Source organism: Penaeus chinensis, chromosome 10 (genome assembly GCF_019202785.1).
Source record: "Penaeus chinensis breed Huanghai No. 1 chromosome 10, ASM1920278v2, whole genome shotgun sequence".
In the NCBI taxonomy this organism is placed as follows: domain Eukaryota; kingdom Metazoa; phylum Arthropoda; class Malacostraca; order Decapoda; family Penaeidae; genus Penaeus; species Penaeus chinensis.
This window is the reverse complement of record NC_061828.1, coordinates 10,811,833-10,821,832: the sequence shown is the minus strand read 5'-3', so window position 1 is coordinate 10,821,832 and position 10,000 is coordinate 10,811,833.

Here is a 10,000-nt window from a genome sequence, read left to right as displayed (position 1 = left end):
TATTATCATTGAATTAATATTATTATCATTATCATTATTATTATCATCATCATTATTGTTATTATTATTATTATTATTATTATCATCATTATTATTATCATTATTATTATTATATCACCCGTATTATAATTATCATTATTAGCAATATTGCTATTACTATTATTAAAGTTTATATAATTTTAATTATAATTATTATAATTTTTACAAATTTTATAAATAATTGTTAGGAATATTGAAGTTATTATCATTACTTTTACTATAATTATCGTCATTACTTATATCTATATAATAACCATTGTTATTATTATCATTAACATTGTTGTCATTATCATCATTATTGTTAATATTATCATTATCATTATTATTACTATCATTATTGATATGATTGTTATTATTATTATTATCATTATTATAATTTTATTATTATTTTAATATTATCATTATTTTATTATGATTATTATCATTATTTTTATCAGTATTATTATCATTGTTATTATTATTACTATTATGATATCATTGTTACTATTATTATTATTATTACTATTATTATTATTATTATTGTTGTTGTTGTTGTTGTTTTTGTTGTTGTTGTTATTATTATTATCATTGTTATTATTATCATTGTTACTATTATTATCATACTCTTTATCATTATCATTATCAGCATAATTTTTGTTATTATCATTATTAGCATTGCCATCATCATTATTATTGGCATTATTATCATTGGCATCATCATTATAATTGTAATTATTATCAACAATAATTATATTATCATCATTATCATTCCTATTATTATTATCATCATCATCAGTATTATTTTCATAATTATCATTATCATTATTATTATTATTATTATTATTATTATTATTATTATTATTATTATTATTATTATTATCATTATCGTTATTATTATTATTGTTGTTGTTGTTGTTGTTGCTGTTGTCGTTGTTGGTATTGTTATTGTTGTCATCATCAGTATTACTATCACAATTATAAATATCATAACTTTTATCATTGTTATTATATAATTCATTAAAATACATTTTCATCATTCTTATCATTATTGTTATCATTATTATTATTTTTATTATCATTATCATCAACATCATTATTTCTGAAGGGGCCATCATCATTAATGTTATTGTTATTGGCAATATTTTTATCTATAGCATCATAATTTTTACTGTTGTTATTACAACAATAATAGTAACACTAATAACAAATAAAAATAAAAACAGCTATGGCATCGATAATGATAATAATAATATCAATAATTACGATGATAAAAATGATGACAGTAACAATGATAATGGAAATGATGACGGTAACAATGATAATGATGATTATAATAATTATAATGATAATGATAATAATAATTGCGACAATTATAATGACAACGATAATAATGATAATAATAGTGACAATAATAATGACTATGATGGTCATCATTACAATCGTGATTATCATTGTTGTTTCTCTTGCTGTTGTTATTATCAAATTCCATCATTATTGTTATTTTTAATATCATCATCATTATCATTTTATTTTATCATCATTATCATTACAATCATTGTTCTCCTCTTTGTTGCTCCGCCTTTCTCCATGAGCAAGATGTCGTATCCGCGTCCGGGTCACAAGTATCAACACTGTTCCCTCCTGTCCCTCGCCCCGTCCCCTCTCTCCCTCGAACACTCCCTCGACTCCACCCCCTCGCCGGCCCTTCCTTCTCTCCTTCGACTCCGCCCCCTCGCCGTCGACAGCCCTCCCACCTCGTCCTCGGCCGCTCTCTCCTGTCGACATCTCTCCCCTTTCGCCCTCGACGGCCCTCCCACCTAGCAGTCGATGGTTCTCCCCCCTCCCCTCGTCTACCCCCTCTTCGGCCTCGACAGCCCTCCCCCCTCGCCCTCGATCCCCCCCTTGACGCCAGGTGCAAAGGCTCATCAGCGAGGGCAGCCGCAGCCTCATCCTCTCGAGGTCGTCCGCCTTCAAGTGCCACTTGGGATACCATCACGGCGTGGGGAAGGGGAGCTGCTTGGCGGTCTGCTGTGGTCTCTGGTCGTCCGTTCCTTTGTCTGTCTGTCTGCTTGCTTGTCTGTCTTTCTCCCTCTCTCTTGTCCTTGCCTTATTCCTCTCCTTCCTTCCCTCCCTCCCTCCCCACTTCCTCTTTCCACTCATCTCTTTCTGTTCCATCTGTTTTTTCTGTCTGTCTGTTTTTTTTTATTTGTCTGTTTGTCATTCTTCCTCTCTCTCGCCCTTTCATAATCCCTGTTCCTTTATATCAATCCCTATTCCTCTCTTTCTCCTTTTCTGTTCCTCTTGTCTGTCTTTCTCCCCCACTCTCGCCGTTTCCTTTTACCTGTCTGTTTTCTGTCTGTCTGTCTGTTTATCTCTCTATCTCTCACCCCCCACTCTCTCCACCCTCACTCTCTCTCCCCCTCCCCCCACCCTCTCTCCCCCCTCCCCCACCCTCTCTCTCCCCTCCCTCTTCCACGTACTGTGTCGCAACCTCCTCTCAGGTGGCCTCCGAAGCTGACCTTCTCCCTTCCCTTGATTATTTACAAAAGTACTCTCATATTTTATCCCCACTCATCGTGTCTTCCGTGCCTGGTTTCTTATTCTTGGTTCCCTTAAGTCCCTAGCCCCTTCACCTCCGCCTTTCTCTTTTTTTCCCCCTTTATTTGCTGGTTATGGTGGTTATTTTTTTTTTTTAGTCTTCTGTATTCACTATCATTACTATTGTTATTTTTTATGAGTTTTGGTTTGCCTGGCTGGGATCTCTCGATCTATAACTGTATGGTCTTATATTTTATGCCTATGTTTTTTTATTTTGTCTTTCTTTCTTTTCCTTATTATTTTTAAGTCATTTACTCTCGCTCTCTCTCGTTTATTTTTTTCTCTCCTTCCCTCTCACGCATCTGTTTCATCTCTCTCTCTCTCTCTCTCTCTCTCTCTCTCTCTCTCTCTCTCTCTCTCTCTCTCTCCTACCCAGTTTCTCTTTGTCTTTGTCTTCTCCCCTCTCCTCCTTCCACTCTCGCTTTCTTTTCCTCTCTCCCATCCCCCCTCTGTCCTCTAAAATTATTTTTCCTTTTTTACACCTTCGCATCTCCCACCCACACCCACCTACGCCGCCTCCCTCTTTCTGCCTTTCCCCTCACTCTCAATACTAGCTTGTTATGTCTCCTTCCCTCTTTCCTCCTCCCCTCTCTGCACTAATCTGGCCTCTCCCTCTTTGGCAACCTTCACGTCTTCCGCAGTAACATGCTTTTATTTTGTATTTTTTTTTCTTTTTTCTTTTTATTAATTTGGTTAAATATATTTTACAACTTTTTAATTCATTTTTTAGGTTGGGTGTTTCTTTCTTTTTTTCTTTTCTCTCTCTCTTTCTCTTCCTCTTACTCACTGTCTCTTCTCTTCCCTGTCTCCTCTCTTTCTCCTTTTCCTCTCTGTCTTACCTCGCTCTCTCCGCTCTCTCTCTCTCTCTCTCTCTCTCTCTTTCTCTCTCTCTCTCTCTCTCTCTCTCTCTCTCTCTCTCTCTCTCTCTCTCTCTCTCTCTCTCTCTCCCTCCCCTCTATCTCCCCTCACTCTGCCTTCCCTCGTAATCGCATAACCTTGAGCACCCCCTCTCCCCCCTCCCCCCTCCGCCCACTACCCACCGCCCTCTTCAGCACACCAAAAAGTTCCTTCACCTCCTCTCTCTCTTCCTCCTTTCTCTTTCTTCCAACGTTTCCCCTCTTCCTTTATAAGGATGGAGAAGATAATATAATGTGTGGTGGCAGGTCACGGTCGTCCACAGAGCACGGTTAATGGCGCAGGAATTTTGATTGATTGAAACCTCTTGAAGAAAGGAAGGGAAGGAAGAAGGGGAGGAAGGGAGGGGAGGAGAGGAGGGAAGAGGAGGAGGAAGAGAGGGGAGGGGGAGGGGAAGGGAGTAGGGAAGAGGAGGAGGGAAGCGGAGGAGGAGAGGAGAGGGGAAGAGGGAAGAAGAGGAGGAGAGGAGAGGAGAGGGGAGGAGGGAAGAGGAGGAGGAGAGGAGAGGAGAGGAGGAGGAGAGGAGAGGAGGAGTGAAGTGATTAAAGGGGACGAGGGGAGGGGATAGGGGAAGGGGTTAGAGGGGATGGGCCGGGAGGGGGCAGGGGGTGTAGACAGACGCTTCCTCATGCTTTCTCTGTCTCAAGTACCTTTCCCTTTTTCGTAGTTGTTGTTGTCTTCCTGTCTTTTGGTCTTCCTGATTCTTCTTTGTTGTTATCTTTTATTTGTGCTATGTTTTATTTTGCTTTAATCCTTACTGTTTTTTTTAAATGGTTTTTAAAATTTATATTAGTTTTTTGTCTCCAATTTTTCTTTCTAACATTTAAACAAATTAAAAACTGTCTTGGTCTGTTCCATTATTCTCTTATTCTGTGTTCTTTGTTCTTCTTGTTCTGGTTTTTATTCTTCCTTTTTCTTGTCTTTTTGGTTTTCTTAGATTTCTTCCTTATTCTCCTTTTTTCCTATCATTTTATTTTGTTTTCATTTTTACATTTTCTAATTTGTTCTGCCCCCCCCCCCCCCCAATTCATGGAGACTTAGTTTCTTGTCTCTGCTATGTCACTTCCTTCATTCACTTTTCCTTTGTAATCTTCCTCCTCCTTTTTCCTCTTTGTTACTCTCTCCTCTATGGCACACTCCTTCCTCCTCTTTCTCCTTTAGCCGCCCTCTTCTCTTCCTCCCACTCCTGATATGTAAGCTCTTATTAATAAACAATTAAAGCGGACCAAATCAGATCCTCCTCCTCCTCCTCCTCCTCCTCCTCTTAGCCTTCCTCCTCGTCCTCCTCGTCCTCCTCCTCCTCCTCTTAGCCTTCCTCCTCGTCCTCCTCCTGCTCTTAGCCTTCCTCCTTCCTCCTTTAGCACCTTCTAAACACCCTCCCTTCCCTTCCCTATTCCTCGTCTCCTCTCTCTCCTCTTCTTCTTCGTCTTCCTTCCTTCACCTTCTCTTTCTTTACCACCTCCTTCTCTCCCTTCCCTCTCTTCCTCCTCTCCTACGACCTACTCTACCCCTTCTTTTGATTATTTTCCTCCTACTACTCTTCCTCTTCCTCCTTTGCCACCCCCTCTTCCTCCTCCTCCTCCTCCTCCTCTTTCTCCACCTCCACCACCACCTCCTCCTCTTCCTCCCCCTCCATAACCACCACCTCCTCCTCCTCCTCCCCATCCATCCCCACCACCTCCTCCTACTCCTCCTCCTCCTCCTCCCCTCCTCCTTCCCCCCCCCCCACCTCTTCCTACTCCTCCTAATTCTCCTCCTCCATCCCCACCACCTCCTCCTCCTCTTCCTCCTCCTCCCCCTCCATCCCCACCACCTCCTCCTCCTACTCCTCCTCCTCCTCCTCCTCCATCCCCACCATCTCCTGCCCCCTCCCCTCCATCCCCACCACCTCCTCCTCCTCCTCCTCCATCCCAACCACCTCCTCCTCCTCCTCCTCCTCTATCACCAACACCTCCTCCTGCCCCCCCCCCCCTCTATCACCACCACCTCCTCCTCCCCCCTCCTCCCCGCCCTCTCTTCCTCCTCCTCCTCCTCCCCCCTCCCCCCCCCCCCCCCCCCCTCTCTTCCTCTTCCTGCTCCCTGCCCATAAAGCATTCCTTTCTGCCCCGAGGCCTTGATCGCCGTCTCTGTTATATTCCTGCAGACAGCGCGCACCCTTTTAAAGATCAATATTTATCTCTCCTGCGATGGATCTCTCTCGGCTTTCTGTTCCCTTCCCTTCTTATTGAATTCGCTCTCTAAGGGGTGAGAGAGAAATGTGTGTAGGTTTTTTTTTTTTTATGTTGATGCATTGTTTTTTTTTTTTTTTTTTTTTTTTTTAATCAGGGGAAAATATATGTTTTTTTCTTTTTATGTTTTCTGGGATATTTTTTTTTTAATCAGGGGATAAATGTTTTTTTTTTTCTCTCTGTTGCTGTTTTCTGGATTTTTTTTTCTTTTAATCAGGAAAGAAATTAGTATTTTTTTTTCTGGATTTTCTCAAATATTATCAGGAGAAAATGTATGTAGGTTTTTGTTGTTGTTGTTGTTTTTGTTGTTGTTTTCTTCCTCTTTTTATTTATCTATATGTTTTTATTTGTATATCGTGTGTTTTGTTTTCCTTCGATATATATATATTTTTTCATTTATTTTTCTTTCTATATTGCTTGATTACTTTTTATTTCTTATTTTTTACTTTTGTTCTTGTTTGGCAATACAGCTGAAAATTAACGAAAGTTATTTAATGTGTTTATTCTTTTCATTTCGTTTTTCTCTTATTACTATTCTTATTTTATTACTCTTATTCTTATTCCATTACTCTCGTTTTTATTCAATTACTCTCGTTTTTATTCCATTATTCTTATTCTCTCATTCTTTCATTCTTATTCTTCCTTATCATTCCCTCTTTTATTCGCAAAATACTACGTCATAACTAGAATCCTTAACAACAATCATGTGGTTAAAAATAATGAAGCATAAGTGGGTAGAACATTAATTAAAAAAATATTTAAAGTGATTTGTTGTTTGTTCTGTGCAACAATCCTGCATATTCGTCTAATAATCTTCTTATTTAATTCTTGTTTCGTGTTGATTTTTCTGAGTTAAATATCCTCTTCTCTTTTTTCATTCATTTTATTCATTTTTTTTTTTTTTTTTTTTATCTTTCTTCTCCACTTTCTTCTCTTCCAACGATATTTTTAAGTTTCGTTCTCTTCGTGTCTTTTTCCTGTTTCCTCTGTCTCTCTTCCCTTTCTTTATTTTCGTCTCTGTTTTTTTTTTTTGTACTTCTTTCTGTCGGAGTCTTCTTGTTTCTTCTTTTTATCATCTTTATCTCTTCTTCCTCCTCCTGTTCGTTTTCTTCCTCGTCTTCATTTGTCGGGATCTATTTTCTTACTTTTTTCTTCTCTTTCTCCTCTACAATATCCTCCTATCCCCTTTTCCTCTTCCTCCTATTTCTTTTTTCTCTTCCTTCTCTTTCACACACATACACAAACACACAAACACATGCACACACATACACACACACACACACACACACACATATACACACGCAAACACACACAGATTACACACACACACACACACACACACACACACACATACACGCAAACACACACAGATTTTACACACACACACACACGCACACACTCACACACACACACACACACACACACACACACACACACACACACTCGTTGAAAACCAGAAGGCAACGCGCATTTTGTCACCACGTAACCTTCAGCAAAATACACTTTGTACGCGCAGCCGCCCACATGTACAGTGTTGATGCCTCCCTGTGGGTGCCTGGGACGAGGTCACAACACGTGTTTTATGTGGCACTATGCTTGTTATGAAAGGATGTGGCACTCTGGGCCATTGTTTGGTAAATATGCTAAAAGGTTTGATTTCGTATTATGCTCGTGTTTGAAAATTTTCTTTTCATAAATTATTTAAAAAAAAATTATATTGTCAGGATGGTCTTTTGAATCGTGGTAGAAATATGCAAATATATACTTCTTTTTTTTTAAGAAATTCGTTTTATTGCGAATTAGAATGTATGGCCATTTTTTTTTTTTCTTAAACGACGTTGATAGATTTATGGAAAGTTTAGAACTTTAAGCTCTGTAACACGCGTCGAGTTCACTAATGGGAAGCAGTCTAAATTTCGATCTGAAGCAAGGAATGATTTGTTTCTCCTCCGCGCAGCACTTTCTTATTTATAACGGAGACATGAAAAGAACAACAACAAAGATAATAACAACAAAAATCAAGGGATATTCTTATTCGAATAAGAATATTTGTTGTTTTATGATCAAATGTGCACACACACACATATGCACACACGCTCACACACTTACACACAGTTACACACACACACACACACACACACACACACACACACACACACACACACACACACACACACACACACAAACACACACACAAACACACACAAACACACACACACACACACACACAAACACACACACACACACACACACACACACACACACACATACACACACACACACACAAACACACACACAAACACACACAAACACACACACACACACACACACAAACACACACACACACACACACAGAAACCCAAACACAATCCTAAACACTCTTCAATCCAGCTTTCAAACCAAGACGATTTAATAACATAAATGCTTTACTATCACCCACACTAAATCACAAGATGTTACGTGAGATAATTCCGTCCTTGCGCAACCTCCCAGCTGTCTTCTCCGTTGCCTTACTGGGTGCTGTGAAGTCGCTAAAATAGGAACAGAAATATAACGCTGATGTTAATGGTTCATAATCTGGAATGATCGATTTTGGCAATATCATAGTTATTGTTGTTAGCGTCGTTGTTATGATAATTACCATTATTGTTAATATTGTCATTAGTATTCTTCGTTATCATTATTACTACTATCATAATCATAATCATTATCAGTATAATTATCATTATTAGTTATTATTATTGTTATTATTACTACTCCTACTACTATTATTATTATTATTATTACTAGTACTATTATTATTATTATTATTATTATTATTATTATTATTATTATTATTATTATTATTACTATTATCATAATCATTATCATTATCATTGTCTTTATTTTATTAATAGTGTAATTATTATTGTTATTACTATAATTATCCTTATTATCATTATTATTGTTATTATTATGAAAATCATAATAGTAATGATAGTAATAATAATAATGATAATAACGATGACAATGATAATGATAATAATATGATAATAGTAAAAATAATAATAACAATTATAACAATAGTAGTAGTACTAGCAATAATAATAATAATAATAATAATAATAGTAGTAGTAGTAGTAATAATAACAATAATAATAACTAATAATGATAATGATAATGATAATGAATAATAATAATAGTAATAATGATAATACTACTAGTAATAATTATTATCATAACAACACAAATTATGCTAATAATGATGATGAAGATGATATGATAATGATAATAATGATACTAATAGTAATGATGATAATTGACGATAATGATAATGACATCATCATCATCATCATCATTATCACCAAATCATCGTTATTATCCTCCTCCTCATTATCATCATTACGGACATCCTTACCATCACGCTCATTAAAATCGCAATTACTCAGTTAAGTAATGTATCACGCCCTTTTTAATCACAAATTTCAGTTTAGTTACGTGACTAGATGAAGGAAAGAAAGAAAGAAGGAAAGAGAAGAAAAAAAAAGAAAGAAAGAAAGAAGGAAAGAGAAGAAAAGAAAGAAAGAAAGAATGAAGGAAAGAAAGAAAGAAGGAAAGAGAAGAAAAGAAAGAAAGAGAGAATGAAGGAAAGAAAGAAAGAAGGAAAGAGAAGAAAAGAAAGAAAGAAAGAAAGAATGAAGGAAAGAAAGAAAGAAGGAAAGAGAAGAAAAGAAAGAAAGAAAGAATGAAGGAAAGAAAGAAAGAAGGAAAGAGAAGAAAAGAAAGAAAGAAAGAAGGAAAGAGAAGAAAAAAAAAGAAAGAAAGAAAGAATGAAGGAAAGAAAGAAAGAAGGAAAGAGAAGAAAAAAAAAGAAAGAAAGAAAGAAAGAAGGAAAGAAAGAAGGAAAGAGAAGAAAAGAAAGAAAGAAAGAAGGAAAGAGAAGAAAAAAAAAGAAAGAAAGAAAGAATGAAGGAAAGAAAGAAAGAAGGAAAGAGAAGAAAAAAAAAGAAAGAAAGAAAGAAAGAAGGAAAGAAAGAAAGAAGGAAAGAGAAGAAAAGAAAGAAAGAAAGAAGGAAAGAGAAGAAAAGAAAGAAAGAAAGAAGGAAAGAGAAGAAAAGAAAGAAAGAGAGAATGAAGGAAAGAAAGAAAGAAGGAAAGAGAAAAAAGAAAAAGAAAGAAGGAAAGAGAAGGAAAGAAAGAAAGAAAGAAAGAAAATCAAAGAAAGAAAGAAGATTAAAGAATAGATAAATAAATAGATAAAG